This window comes from Physeter macrocephalus, chromosome 20, assembly GCF_002837175.3.
Source record: "Physeter macrocephalus isolate SW-GA chromosome 20, ASM283717v5, whole genome shotgun sequence".
NCBI lineage: Eukaryota > Metazoa > Chordata > Mammalia > Artiodactyla > Physeteridae > Physeter > Physeter macrocephalus.
In genome coordinates this window covers 67,923,471-67,940,019 of record NC_041233.1, presented here as the reverse complement: position 1 = coordinate 67,940,019, position 16,549 = coordinate 67,923,471, and positions in this window count along the sequence as shown.

Genomic DNA, 16,549 nt, shown 5'->3' with positions numbered 1-16,549 from the left:
AAAGCATTTCTGACTTCGGGCTGGCCTCCTGCTGGGGAACCAATTAAATGTACTACCCACCAGGGAGAGTGTGATATTTTTTATTACTTTCTAATTTCGGGCCCTGAAACGGCTTCAGTGATCAGAACCTTCCTCCGCTTAAGAACCTAAAGGAGCTGGTAGGATGATGCTTTTGATTTGTGTTTCATTTATAAAGGTCCGGACTCGCCAAGCGTACTCTGAGGATTTCCACGGGGCCTCAGATTCTTGAAGCGGGGAGAAAGCAGGACAAAGAAAACCACAACAAAACTTTCTCCCTACTTTACCTTATCATACTGGAAAGTGCCAGCCACTTTGGGAAAGTCTTTCTTCGAGAGGTCGGTGAACTGAGAAAAGAAGGAGGGAAGAATTAGAGCAAAACAATATCCCTGGATTCTAAATCTATTTAAACTACAATAGTAAATCACAATCCTGCCTCTTTTCATTACTGATGGCCTGAGAGTAGGGCCTCCGAGATGCTCGTTAAGGGGAAAGGAAGAGTTGTGTTTTCTTTCTAAATACATTCACAGGAGCCCCCACCCGAGGTTCTCACTGCTGTTTGATCCGTGCCAATTTTTCTTTCTTAAACAGTTAGCATGAAACAAAAAGGAAATGCATGAAAAAGAGGTGGGGTGAGGGCCCAAATAGGTTCTAATGAAGAAGTAATGAAAGTCCAATTCTCCCTGAATGTCTGACTTTCTATTTACTTATCTTTGCACCAAGGAAGGATGCCTTAAAAGCCAGAATCGCTCTTGGATAAAATCAAATACTAACAACCCAGCTAAACAGCTAAGAGCCCAAATTATGAGCCGTTCCAAATCCTTCCCAATTGCCATGGGGGTCTTGGCTGAGGATTTTTTTCCTTTTTTCTTTTTTTCTTTTTTCCCTGGCTTCCTTGCTTAGCTAGAGGTAATTCTGAATGTTTATCTGAAGTATCTCCCTGATATTCTGAGGGGACTTTTCTCTCGAGCAAAAGCTCCCCTGAAAACAGGGGCTTGTTTGAATTCCCACTAAGTATGGCTCAGTGTTGAGTCTTTCTAGTGAATGGCTTCTTTTAGTGACACTGACAACAAAACTGACATATATAACCATGCTCAGTGATGACTTTTGCAAAATGTGATTCAAAAATTAGCATTTATAATTTTATAATAAGCCAGCTATCATATTTGCTATTATATGATGCTCTGTTGAAACCATCCTTTCTACTTTTATATAGAAGTCCCACGAGAGAGAAATGTTTATCTTTATTGTTTACAGCTCCGTTAAGTACCACTTTATCATGTGATTTAAAATCCAACAATATAACTTAGCAGTCAGCATTTATTTATTTAAAGAAAGAGTGTTTCTTCAGAGTTTGTCTAAATTTAAAATCACAAACCAAACCACCTCTCCTCCCTCCTTCATTCTTTTCCTTCCTTCCTTCTTTCCTCCCTCCCTTCCTCCGTTCCTTCCTTCCTTCCTTCCTTTCTTTCTTCCTTCCTTCCTTCCTTTCCTCTTTCCTTCCTTCCATACATTCATTTTAAAACCCAGTGCTGAATCTTGTTGGGTCTAAATGTTCCATAAAAATTCAACTTCCCTTCAGGAATAAATAGTTGTAGATTATGTGAAATGACCAACCTCCTTGACAGGTCTTTAGGGAGAACACTCTATATAACTTTGACTAAAAAGGCAATATTCTAGATCAAAATATAGTCCAGCTCTACACTGGCAAAGAGAATAGAACCAATAAACAATGAGTAGAAGCAAGAATGCATGAATGGAGGGATACACAGGCAGATGTAAAGCAGAATCATAATACTCAAAGCTTCCAGTTAACTCAATTCTCCATGAAACTCATGCCTACAACTGGGCAAACACTCACTGGACAACCTCCTGCAAGAGACAGGAAATAGCACTATTTCAATCAACCAGTTTGGCATGTTGTGTTTTCCAGTTTCTAAAATTAACACAGAATCCAAACAAAAACATGGCTGGTGTGGAACTACATGCAAAGGACACTGTCACCTGGTAGTTTCAAATCTGTTCCTTATCAAAATTAGCTGCCTTGTTTGTCCAACTCCCATTTTTGAAGGCACACCATTCATTAACCAACCTGTCATTAGACATTGGTGATGACCAACTTTTCCAGGATTCTTGTTTTAAATACAGGATTGATAGGAATCCCAAAGCTGGGAGATGAGGGGAAGGTGGAGGCTGCAGAAATGGTGAAGAATTTGCAGATAAGACTTAGTATTGCTTCTAGCTACTCTCCTTGCTACAGCAAAGACAGCACGTGGAAACAGTGCCAGGCTTTTCCTTTGCACTGGGTGGAGCTAAGTCTTTCTGGGCTTGGCTGAGGAATTTTCCTCTGCATGAATTATGAAACTGACTTCCAACCAGATGCCATGCACTCTGCGCTTTCTCTTCACCCAGGGCGCATCGGTGTCTACTCATTGTGTGCCTTGCATTTGCCTCCTTTTCAACCCATTCTCATTTGGAGGGTCATAAGGAGTGAGCGTTTCTTTGTAAGTCACTTTGATTTTACACAGTTTGGGTGAACAGATCCATGAAACTCCAAAGAGAATGTTGATAGACTAAGTGGGGAGGGAAGGCAGGAGGAGAGGGGAGAAAGCAAAGCAGATGATGTAAAAACAAACCAAAGAATAGTTAATGATGATGCATTTTCCCAAAGAGTCACCTGGCCTCGCACCTAAACTGAAACCATCACTGGGGCATTCTTGTGGAAGCCGCTTCCTGGGGTTGTGCTATCTTCAGGAAACACATCTCATGAAGGCCTTTGCAGGAAGCAAGTCCAATGTCAAACGGAGATACTTAAAATTCTGTCTTTCACACCCTAGCCACTTAAACATTCTTATTAAAAATTTCCTCCATCGTCCTCAACATATACAATTTTCCAAAGAAAAGAATGACTTTTTAGAGTCTCTGTGTGCCCATAAAATTCTGTCTCAGAGATTTTATTAATAATCATAAAAACATCAGTATCCATCAGGATCACGGTGGAAAGGGAGAGGCAGTTCTTCCTGAAAGTGTGTTCAAATTGTCTGAGACCGATGTTGACATGAAAAGGGGGTTAACTGGAGACTGATGATGGATAGACGTCTTCGCTTCCCTGTTCACCACTGAGGACGGGCCAGATGGAAGCTCACACAAGCCTGCTTGGTGGCAAGCAGGCAACCACGCCTGCAGCCGGAAGCAGCTCCCCGTGAAGGGCAGCATTCCAACCCTGGGTCTGCAGGTTGTGTATTTATCCATGCCACACAGGGCAGAGGAGGGGCCAAGGGTTCAGCACTACGTATTTTTTATGGCATGAGGATATGTTTCTTGGGACTTTGAGAAGTCTAAGATGAGGTGCTTTAAATGACTATTTGACTATTCCCCAGCCAGCTCTAAGCACTGGCCAAACAGCCTTGGCTTATTGATCGTCAGTTAAGAGCAACCAAAATAGCAAACAGTAAAACGCTGCCTGCAGAGAGATTTGTACCGTGGTCTCTTTGGCTCACCTTTCACGGGAGGTTGATCACGTGATCATGATCCGTCTTCCCCTAAAGCTCCCTCACTTTTTCTTTCTACATTGCACCTTAAGCCCTGCAGGCAGGCAAAACTTTGATCGAAGAAATTCGAAACGCTAATGACCAAAAATTCGTGAGGGGTTTTGAGGGAAGGGGTGTACTGCACAAGGCAATGGCCTCACCAATCCGAGAGTTACTGAGAAGCAATATAGTGAGCTCATAAGCCATCAGTATCCGAGCGGCGTGGGGTGGCTTTAAGGGCATGGGTTCTGGAGTCAGTGAGGTTGAACTATGTACCAGTTCTGTCCCTTCCAGTTACTTGACCTCTCTGCACCCCAGTTTCCTCCTGCGTGAGAATTAGGATGATAATATCTAATTTAATGGGTTGTTGGGCTTTCAGGAATCCATCATGCATGAAAGGCTCCTGACACAGTGTCTGGTGTTTAGCTGGCCCTCACAATATGCTACTGTCTTCCCCTAATCAAAACCAAGAAGCGTTCTGTGATTACCTGCTGTAACAAAATTGTTACCTCGGCTGGCTGAGTAGCAACATAAACTGGGGAGACATGATTTCCCAGGTACTTTCATGGATGAGACCCAGAAATCTTCCTCAGAGGGGTCTAACGCAGCCCACCTGACCTAGGACCATAGACCAACTCTCCCTGACTTCTACCCACCAGATGCCAGTGGCACCCTTCCCCTAGTTGTGACAGCTGAAAATGTCTCCAGACACTGCCAGGTGTCCCCTCGGGGGCAAAATGACCCCCACTTGAGAACCAGTGGCTTCAGTGAAACGAAATATATTCTTTAAAGTTACACAATACTTCTCTCAGCAAAAGTTTCTATGTTCTCCTGTGTCCCTTGGGCCATGACCACAAGGTGAAGCAGGCAAATATATTCATTTGACACGTAAATACTATACAAGTCTGATTGTAAGGCCAAGTGTTTCCCCCAACACTATTCCACAGAAGGTAAGTCCTTACAAAATTTCTCATTCCTGAGAAATTGCTGAGAAACGCTTTCTCAGTTACTTTATTTTGAACATGAAGGAAGTGTTTGGGGGACGACATTAGCCCCAGGGGGCCTCAACCAATGCCAATGGGGGAGAGGAGACTAGAGGCCTACAGATGGCATCTGATGACACCGCGGGAGAAAAAGAAGCAAAAATACTTAACACAGATTTGGTGCTTATTTTTGAAGATATGACTTCATCATAAAAATACGGAAAGTATTTTAAGCAGGTCGCGAAGTTCATTTTACCAAAAAAGAAAAAAAAAAAAGAATATTGTAAGTGGTGACCTTCTAGAGATCATAAATATCCACCCAGAGGACAAATGAGAAAACTTCTTGGGCACTGAAAGAAAATGTTCAGTAACAGCATCTTAGATGGCTTCCAAGTGCCCTTTTTTGAACAATTTGAAGTGAAGGTGGTGTGTGATTGAGTATACGTTCGATGATGATTCAAAGACGGCTTCGGTGACGATGAAGAAAAGTGACAAAGGTCTTTTGGGAAGAAGAATCTGAACACAATCAGTCCGTGATCTAAACTTTTTTTAAAAGATTGGGGAACATTATATTTCTAAATGCTTACACTAGTCTAGGTAATATGCCATATATGCAAATAAATTCATCGATGAAGTTTGGAAGTAAGTGTCTTACTATTTCACAAGAGTTTACATAGCTGGGTTGGTTTTCTCTTCGAACAGGGAGACTCCGCCTTGTATGGGGGTTTGCCTTTTCCTTGGGCATAGGCTCACCTGAAGCACCTACTGTTTTCAAGACTTTGTGTGAGTCAGTGCGGGCAGCCCTCGGAACACGTGTTTCTGGCCCCCGGAGAGTTTATGATCTCTGTGGGAAGACCAGACAGAAGCAGGAGAAGCAGTTTCCACGTGACTCAGTGTGATTTGGCTCCAGGTAAGTGGTTCAGATGATGTGCTGGGAGGAAGAGGAGGAAGACCCTTGAGGGATGCCTCCAGATGACCTTCTGGAAACTCCAATCAGATGCGTGTGCCCTCCTCAAGATGAAAGATCGACATCCCTCATGCGGTTTCCAATGCCAGTATGGTCTGGACATTTCCTTCCCACCAGCCCCATCTCTAGCTTCAAGTCTCCGCCTGCTGACCTCCCTCTCTGACTGCCCCTTGGACACCTTGACCCCCCTCCAGTTTTACCGCTCTTCCCGCTACCTGCCCCCTCCCTGGACTGTGCCTCGCCTTCCCACCTGCTCTTCTTCCTGCCTGTCTCTCTGCCTTTGCACCTTGCTGTCTCCTCTCCTCTCCTCTTTCAAACTCCCTCTCATTCTTCAGATGTTAACTCAATCTTCACTTCGCCTGGGAAGCCTTCGTGAACCCCTACTTGTGTTGAGGTTCCTTGGCGTTAGCTCTCACAAAACTGGTTATTTCCTTTAAAGTATTGTCTCTCTTTATGCTTATGTATCCATTAGTGTCATCGTTGATTGATGTGTTTCTCTCCTTTTATGCTATAACCTGGTAAGAGCAGATCTTCATCCTTTTCCACTCATCACCGTATCCCCAGGGCCTGGCCCCAAAGCTGATAATCAATAAATGGTTGTTGAGTGAATCAATGATTAATTGAATGTGTATTTGCTATAACCTTTAGCTTTAGGCTTGTTACTACTATCATTACTGTATGACAAGAGCTAAGATCCAATAGCATTACAGTAAGTCAAGTACTTTATGTGTTCTGTCTTATTTAATCCTCCCAAAATCCTGTGATGTAGATTCTGTTGTTTCTACTACACTTGTTTTCTATATGAGGAATCTGGGTCTCAGGAGAGAGGTTAAGTAATTTAGTCAAGGTTGCAGGCACAGCTAGTGTGTAGAGGAATTGGGTTTTGATCCCTGGTCTGCCTGGCTTCAGAACACCACCACCTGTATTGTATTGTATTGTATTATATCTCATTTGTGATACTCAGATGATGTCTGACCATATGACCTGGTATGAGATCTAATACCTCTAAGAAGCTCTCAACCATGCCGCTCATCTTTGCTTCCTGATATTACTTTTAGCTGGTTCCCCACCATTTGGTAATGAATGTCCAGGCTGGTGGAGTCATTCTTATCATTTATAAACACATCTCATACACCCTTGTTATATTACTCCCTTATTGAGTAAAGGGGGGTCCCCCACCAGGGACAGAAAATGCATCTTTTGTTTCTATGTGACTCGTGACATCTGGCAAGTGCTGGGCACGCAGTGGGGCCTCACCTGTTACTCCTTTATTGGTTGATGACCTCACAAGGATTTCCTTAGAAGCAACAACTCAGGGTTCAGAACTGAGGCATAGACTGCAGCTAGACTTCATATACCTTTGATGTTATTGCCTTCTCCAGAATTTAATCAACATTTTGTCTTGTATGGGCAATATTTATTTCAAAAATTTCATGCATTTCTTTCAATCCATCAGCAAATATTTGTTGGGGGGCCAATTTCTGGACAGATCCACCCCCCTCATAACCCCACTGTTGGCTTGCAGAAAGAGACACTGGTCCAGATGGTCCTCATGTCTGCCCTCGGTCTTGGGTGTCTGAATGGCTTCCTTAACTCAGACCATCAAGTGACTCTGTAGAAAGCCCCTCCCTCATATTTAGGTAACTGCTAAAACCCCCAGTTTCCACAACACATTTGCTTTTCAACCCCACCCTGAGATGCCTCCCCAAGACATAAGGGAAGCCCAGAAACAAGGCATCTGAGGAACTACAGAGTTTTTATGTGAGATCAAAATAGCATCAGAACTTTTTAATTGTGAAACAATGAATCAAGAGAGGAAGAATCAAATGAGAAATGGTAAATATTCCATAAAGAGTAGGATTAGAGTTCTCAGGCAGGGAATACCCACAGCTATCTTCACACCAACTTAAATCAGGCAGGAGCTCTAATGATGAGCATAAAATGAAATAATGGATGCATTATTTCTAGTGGGACTTGCATTGCTATTTGGCCTAATTATTTGTGATATTTCACCCATATTAGAAGCTTCTTCAGAGGCAAGAAATAACAGTTTGTCTCCTTGAAAACAAAGAACAAAGGCCACGGTGCTCTCTAGAAGCTCGCCTATCATTAGGAGGAGAAAGAATCTGCCCATTATCAGGAAGTTCTCCCTAGAGATCTTGAATATCTCCCCAAATAAGCCCTCAGTGAACTGCAGTTGCCCACAAGGATGCCGATTCAGAAGCCATAAGCCTTGCTGCAGAAGTGAGACAGATATAGTTTAGGGACAATGCAAGCCAAAGATCTCTCCAGCCTTGCTCTATGGTGACTGGTGTGTGTGTGTGTGTGTGTGTGTGTGTGTGACAAATGTGCATTATAACAATAAAATGGGAAAAGGGAGCACATCCCCAGGTTTGCTTCCTTTAATGCCCTCTAGCGTAAAGGACTAGGTTTGGCTGAGAATGATAGAAAATCCAAAATAGCAACGGTCTGAACAAGATAGACATTTATTTCTCCGTCACAGGGAAATGGGCCTGAGCACTCCAAGCTGGAAGAGCCGTCTGCAGTCAGCAGGGTCTCAGACTCCGTCATTTGCTCTGCCATCCCCAACGCATGGCTTCCATTAGTTTGAGATGTCTGCTTCATCTCTCAACATCGTGTCCACATGCCATAAAAGGGAGGGAGATGGTATTACTCCTCCCTATAAAGACCCTTCCCCGGGACTTGTACACACACTTCTGTTTATGTCCCATCGGCCAGAGCTGAGTCACGTGACTCAACCGCAAGGGAAGCAGGGAAATACAGTCTTTATTTTGGGAGACCATGTGTCCAGCTGAACATTAAAAGGTTCTGTTGCTATGGAAGAAAGGGAGCTGATCCACATAACTGTGTTCATAGTGGGAACCCAGACTGCCTGGCTGCTGTGAATGGGATGAAGGGTTTATAGAAAACTCAAGTTGGATCAATTATATTTTCTCTCCCAAGAATTTGGAATTAAGACACAGTGATCGACTGTTAGTCTTTCAAACTGGACCCATTGTGGGTACCGTGGAAAGGATGTCCTCTGCCAAGTTCGTCTAGAGGCAGACAACTGGTCTGCAGAATCCCTGAGAGTAACAGGGACAGGGCATCATGCAACCCTGGACCAGGGAAAGTCAGACATAGTAGCTGCCCTGATATCTGATGCCTTTCTGGTTCTAGAGCTCAGCTGCATTTCCTTCCTTGGGTTGCATGAGAAACGCTTGTGTCCTTATTGAAGTAGTTGGAGTGGGTTTCTCTTCCCTGCAGCCAGAAGAACCTTGACAATGACAATGCCTCTGTGTGGCTATGGCTCTGAGCAGGGGACAACAGTCAGCTCAAGGTTTTCCTTCACACCCGGCTTCCTGGACGGGACAAAGCACATCCCTCTCCCTCAAGACTGGGACTTAAATCCATTAAATTGATTCACTTTTAGAATCTAATTGTTCTTCTTCCCTTGCAACATGTTTCCATTCGTTTTTGGACCACTGGAGGCACCACACAGTACCACAGTACTACAAAGGAGGGACTATTGCTGGCAATATTAGATAGGAAGGCAGGGGCTGGGGGAGGTATTCTGGGGTGGGTGAGCCATCCAGTGGCCTTCAGATCACCTCTTGATGTAAAGTTATCTGTTTGACTTAGGTAGAGCACCAGACCTGGGAACTCCCAATATGTCACGAGGCTGGTGCTAAACAAATCTTGTCCTTATAATCATATCTCATAGGCAAACAATTCCCATCTCAAGAATCAGGGACTGGAATTTGAGCACTAGATGTTACAGCTACAGCTACGGTTTTCTCCTTTGAGTATTTCAAATAGTTAACACTTGGAAAAGGCAATGCTTCTGGTTAATAACTTGTCTGTCTAAACCAGGCTCCCAAGCCTAATAATCTTGCTTGATCTTTTGCGTCTCTGGGCCTCAGTTTCCTCTTTAATAAAATGAAGGGGTGGTTAGAACTCCCTTCCAACTCAGAGGATTTATGAGTCCCCACTCACAGGGTAAGATCCCTCAGTGGTTTCAGAAGACAGGAGAGAAGTCAAATGTTGGCTCTGCCACTTACTAGCTGTTTACACATGGGAAAAATACCTTTAACCCTAAGTCTCAGTTTCTATTCTGTAAATGAGGAATGGTGACAGCGCCTACCAGGTGGGGGTCTCCCGGGGGCTTAGCACAGTGTGCTCGACACATGGGACGTGAGCACTGGGTGTTGGTCATCACAGCACTGATGACCTCAGATCTCCATGAAATGCATCCATCCTGCAGATGATCACACCCACCCCCCATCACCACATGACACGCAAACAAGCTGACTTGTCCTCTTTGATAAATGTTGCTTTTATTAATTAACTCCGTGTGAAGGAAAAGCTAAAGAAAAGGGATGGAGGGAGTAGGAGGGTGCCTGAGCTGTAAAAACTTCCCGAGTTATTTTCAAAATAATCTGGCTTGGCAAAAGAAAGTGGGAAAAATCCCTTCCTAAGCTCATATCCTGTTAATTTTCAAACTCAAGTGTGTATTTCAATGAAAATTTAATCCATATGTTTCTGATTCTTTTGTGCTTAACCTATCAAAGCACTGTTTGTAAATAATTATTTGATGTCCAATAAACAGCCTTTTGTGTTGATTTTCCCATGCAACCACCTGGGTGATAGTTCCCTGAAAGGCAAATGGCCCCAGTTGAGACTCAAGGGTCTCCTGCCCACAGGCCTGTGGACTGACCAGAAAACCTTACGACTCTCCCCTCCTGGCTAAAGATGATCAGCTGGCCTGGGGTGGCCATCCATGGACATACTGGCCACCTCTGAATGCAGCTTGACTTAAAAAGATGAGCTTCTCTCTCACCAAAAAAGAGAGCCAGTCTCTCTCTTTGGAATTTGGACACAGTGAGACAGAATAAAGGTGCTTGTGAGCGGTGGATCCTACCATTGCATAGCCATGTAAATGCTGAACTGGGACCATTATGGGCTGTTTTAGTGTATTCCTTCTGAAGTATAGACCCTTGAGTGTATTTGGGAGGTGGTCCCAGAAAACACTGGTCAGGGAAAGGGAAAGAGAGAAGGAAAGGGAGCAACACAGTCAAGCACATTTCCACAGTGGGCAAATGGAGTTTCATCTTGCTGGGGAACTCAGAGAGCCAGGGTAGAACGTGTGCCTCAGAGTTGTCTTGGCCAAGAGGGGAGGGAGCTGGGGGATTTATCCTCCAGCTCTTGTCAGTTATTGCTTGAGGACTGCTCCTGGAGCTGTAGGTTCCCTAGGACTTCTGATCTGCCCCATAACAGAGTCACAGGTGCTGGCAATTAAAACATGGACTGTTGTTCTCCCAGAAGTGGTAAGTGTGGAGGGCACTTGTTCAGGGCAAACAGCAGCACTATATGGGCTTATATGCAAGCTGAAGTTATGATAATCAGATAGAGAGATAATAGAACAGAACAGATGCAGAGAGCAAACATCTGTTCTTGGTTCCTTTCCTACTTCAAACCTAATAGTTCAACTTTTCCTAGATTCCCGCAAAGATGGTATTTTTCCAATTAGCTCTCCTATTTCCTTGAGCTGCTTTGAGCTGATTTCTATTTCTTATACAAGAAAGAAAGGACCTTCCTTTTCTGGCACCACCAGCAATGGCAGAGATACAGAATCTCAGAGAATATACCTTAGCTCTCCCCTCATTCCCCTACATCAGTTAAGACTTGTTTTGGTTGCAAGCAACAGAAACTAACACTGATGAACTCAACAACAAAAAAGTGAATCTACTAGAAAAATTTGAGGTACCCAGGGATGGAAAAGGAAGCCACAGAATCCAGCTAGAGACAGACAGGAACCAGGGGTAAGGTCTCTGTAGTAGGAACATCCTGATCATCTCACCTGGGTATTGCCACTGTAAAGGAGCGCCGGCCATTCCTTTCATCATTGCCGTACAGTCAAGGGTCCAGTTAGCCAAACTTAGGTTATACAACCACTGCTTGGCCACCCTGGGTAGTAAGAGGAAATGTCTACAGAGGACTCTGCAGAGTCTCACACACACACACACACACACACACACACACACACACACACACACTATACTTCTGGAAGCCTACCATTTAATGAGAGAATTAGAGATTACAACCCCATGTAAGAAATGCTACAGTGGAGGTGTAGACATACAAAAAACCCTAGGAGTCCAAAGAAAGGACTAGCTGGGGCCAAGGGGAAGGCAAAATGGTTTTGCTGAGATCCACATTCAACAAACACTCAATGGGTAATTATTATATATGCCAGGCATCACGCCCACCATGATATTTACTTATTTATTTATTTATTAACATCTTTATTGGAGTATAATTGCTTTACAATGGTGTGTTAGTTTCTGCTGTGTAACAAAGAGAATCATCAATACATATACATATATCCCCATATCTCCTCCCCCTTGCGTCTCCCCCCATGATATTTAAGTGGAATCTAGAAAGAGGAGAAAGAGTGCTTAAGTGGAACCTAAGTGTGAAAGGGGGCATTAGAGGAACGTGTGTAAAATCATGCAGGTGTGAAACAGCAAAGGCACAGAGCACACGATGTGGGACAGATCTATGGAGGAAAGAGTGGGGAAGGAGGCATGCTCCCAGGCTAGGACATCACAGTGGGCTTTCTGTGCCAAATTCATGAGACTGGATATATCCAGAGTCAGTGGTTAGTCATGAAGGATATCTAGTGTGTCATGGGACTGAGCTCTAGAGAGAGCCCTGTGGTGGACTGTGGTGGCTGGATGTTGAGGACATTGTGGGAGGGGCTGTACATCTGCAGCTAGAAGGTCAGTTAGATGCCTAGTGCGCTGTGCCAGGAGGTGTGTGTTGAGCGCTGATTTGGCTCACGACTTAGAGAGGGAGAGGTGACGGTTATGAGAGATATTTGGAGGGTAGAATTTTCAGGAGTTGGTTATCAGCTTTGGGAAGCAGAGAGAGAGAAGAGATAGTATTAATGGAGAAAACGCATAGGGTGACACATAGGGTGGAATTCGGCAGGAACTGCAAGGCTTTTCCTGGCCTCCCATTGTGGAAGTGGAAGGTCTAGTCCACTCTTTCTTCCAGAAATGCAGTGGTCATCCACAGAGCTCCAGTTTGGCTGTCAGAGTGCAGCCAAGGCATGGAGCAGGATCCGACAGGGCTGACTGTGAAAATGTCCATCCTCTTTATGCCCTGCTTTCCATTCAGGACCTTCCAAAGGCTAATGCCAATCTGGTGTATCAGCTTTAGCTCCCAGCACTGTCCTGTACATATATTGTGCTCCAAACTAGACTCATTGCTTCTCCACTTCCAGGCCTTTATTCAGGCCATTCCAACTCTCGAGAAAGTCTTCCATATCCTCCAACTTCCAATACCATCTCCCTCTTCCATGAAGCCAGCCAGACAGCCCCCAGTAAATAAAAGGCATCCAGGACACCCAATCTTAGCCCCTCTTCTGAGTAGGCTGGGAAGTATGGTAAAAAGGAAAAGCTCTCCTCTCCCCAGGCAGTCTCCTGCTTCCACAGGTATAGGAAGTAGGACACTGGAGACCCAGTAGGCAGTACTGGCTGGGAAAGCTTCTATTCTAATACCGGGAGAGAGAGTCTGCTCCCCCTTCTGCCTGGGCAGCTAAAGGAAAGAACCCATCGTCTCAGCTTCCATATGGGAAGTGGGCACCCTGACTTACATCTTTGCCAAGATTTCACAAAATGGCACGTGGGGGAAGGAGGTAATTCCCTATAAGAAACTCAAGGTGCTGTAGGCAACCAGGAAAGAAATGTCTCACGCAGTGGGGAATGGGCTAGAGGTTAGTTCTGACCAGAAGACTCCAGGGGGCCAGTGGCCACCAGGGTCCATGTCTCACCGTGAAGCCATGCGTGATGGCTGCATTGCAGAGACTCTGAGTCCCCCCTCTGGGCTGCAGTGGAGCCTGGGAGGGAGATTTTTCTTGTCTGTTTCCAGCCTTGCTGTAGGGAGTAAACTTGATCGGCTTATACTGATTGGGATCTTTCCTTGGGGGATCACACAGATTTTCCACCACAGGATATTCAGAGTAAGAGGAAGTAGAATTGAAGTTAGAGGCTAAGGTCACAGAGTCGAGAGTCCTAGTTTTGTCTTCCACCATCTAGTTCTATGGCTTAAGGCAGATCTCGGTTTCTTCCTGTGTGAAATAGGCGTGACAAATCACTCACCCGATTTACCAGGATAGAAATGTCACAGTCATAAGTGTGGTTGAAAAAACATCATACCAATAGATCTGGCTATCACCATTAGAGGCACCTCATCGGCAGTTTTCCAAATTTGTATGTGATTATAACTAACCTCTCACCGCAATTCTCTTGCAAAAAAACATGTGTGTGTATGTATGTATATATACATGCACACACACGCGCATTATGTACATATACACACGTGTACATATCCCAGAGGCTTTTGTAGAACCGCTGATGTTCTTGGGTTTCAGTTGAAAAGTATCCCGCCCCCCAAATATCTCCCCGGGGGAACGATCTCCTGAGGAGAAAGGCTGAGAGTTTTATCAGTCTTCCCGTAGCAACCTAAATTTCTTTGGGCCTCTCCCAAGTCAAGTAAAACAGTCAGAGTAAAATGCAGGCTCAGCATTTCAGTTTCTACGAGGACAGGTGCCAACATGATACGGATCACGAACCCAGTGGAGTTTTCAAACCAATAATGCAAATGAAAATAAAGTAAGTTTGGGCAAGCAGCCTGCTATGTTAATACTATGTTCAGTGTTATGAGCTACCTTTCCCTGAAAATTATTGCCCCTAGAGGTACTTGCTGGAAAACCAAAAATTGCTCTCCTAACTTGGAGATTTTATCCTTAAGCTTGAAATCTACCAGATGCCAACATTTTCAGTGGGGTTTCTTCCAACTTTCTTTTGCATGTTAATTGCAGTCCTTGTTTTTATCTCACTGGTCCCTCCATATTTCCACAATTTCTATTCTACTTTCCTGGCATAGTTTTGAATGTCCTGGGTAGAAACAGCTTTCTCTGTCAGTGGTTTCTAAACATGTTGGAACTCTTTCCAAATAGTAAAACCTCATCTCTCTCCCAGCTGCAGCGTGCCTTTCTGGTTGCAGCAGTTATAAAGCAGGTTTAGTGAAGGGAAGTAGGCAAAGATAAATAATTAGGTCCTAAATGCATTTAATTTAAAAATAAACCTAAGAGGAAAGTTCTCTTGGCCTGAAAAATGAAAAATAATTAATTTTATGTTGTAAAAGATGAGGGGATGCCATGAGCAGTTGTGAGTTCCCTGCCCTCTGAGCTGCCTCAGCCCTTGCTTAGATGGAGATCACTATCTAATCATTGTTCTCACCTAATTGGGGTGGGGCTGGGGCCATTAATCCAGGGCCTCAGAGACCCTGGGCAAGATGTGTGCTCTTCAGACCACAGTCGGAATAAAGGAACTTCCTAAGCTCTTAGGCAAACTGGAAGGGAACCTAAGATGAGTGGGCTCTATATGACTGGTCATATGACCGTAGCATCAGGGGAGCCCAAGGGCTTCGCATCCTCACAATGTATGGGGGTGGCTTGCCAATATCCCACCGAGGCAAAAGACTGTGCCAAGCCCATCAGAAGTCCACAAAATCAACCACAGACATTGTGGTCCATGCAACGCAGTATGGTACAGAGTTTTGTGATAACTACCTTTTCTGGAATTACCCTACCCTCATTCCTTACTAACTATATAAGCTTTGGCAAGTTCCTTCCTCTTCAACTTTACAATGGGTTTATAATAGCACCTACCTCATAGGTTGTCTGAGGACTAAAGGATACATGAGAAATGCTTAGAACAATGCCTGACTCTGAGTAATTGTTCAACAAAGATCAGTGACTCCCATTTGCTCTGAGGCAGTATACAAATTGCAAAAGTTTATTCCTGAGAGAACATCAAAACAGAGGATATCCTATCTTCTGATGAGACCCACCAGCCCTGCATCTCGTTTATCTGTTGTTCCTTACTCTCCCCCTATGTACCATTGTTCTCATTCTATGGTTTTTAATGGTTGTGTGGGGAAAAAAAGTCAAATCAGCTTTTCCTGAGATTAGTTCATCCAAAAAGTTCAACTGGCTGATCATGAGTGACAATAGCCCATGGATATGTTAAATATAAATGAAGAGGAGATGCTTTCCCACTCAACATCCATCACTGAATGTGGTCCAATATGTGCCCAACACTTGCCAGCTATTCCCTCATTTCATCCTTTAAAAATTTTACAGGCTAACTGTTATTATTCTTTCTAGGAGGAGGAGAGGAGAGGAGGAAAGAAAAGGATGAATATACACACATCATTTCCTTGTTTGGGGGCTGTTTTAGGCAACCTCTAAGATGGCCTCTATCAATCCCAGACTCCTGGTATTCATGGCCTTGTATAACCCCCTCTCCCTGAATGTCGACTGGATTTATTGACTTATCTCTAACTAATACAATATAGCAGAAGTGATTAGATGCCACCTCCAAGATTAGGTTATAAAAAGACTACGGCTTCTGTCTTGCATGCCCTCTCTCACACTTTCACACTTGCTAGCTCTAAGAGAAGCCAGCTTCCAGGCTGTAAAGTACCCGATGGAGAGGTCTGCATGGTAAAAACAAAACAAAACAAACAAACAAAACAAAACAGTCCTCTATAGCCAGCAAGGAACTGAGACCCTAAGTGCAACAGCCCATGAGAAACTGAATCCAATCAACAACCACATGAATGAGCTTAGAAGCAGATCCTCCCCAGTTAGGCCTTCAGATGAGAGTGCAGCCCTGGCTGACAGCTTGGCTCCAACTTTATGAGAGACCATAAAGTCTCTCATAATTCAGAGGCACCTAGCTAAGCTGCAGAAATTGAGAGCCAATAAATATTTGCTGTTTTAAGTTGCTGAATTTTGAGGTAATTTGTTACACAGCACTAGATAACTAATACAGGGGTCTTTTTATATATAGCTCACACTCTGAATTTGTGCTTCTGGCCAGTAGCTTATGTTTTTTACAAGGATTGCTAAAGTTTAAAACAGAGTTTAAAACCCTTCTCCTGAAAGTCACAATTTCTTAGGATTCTGAGCCTCACCA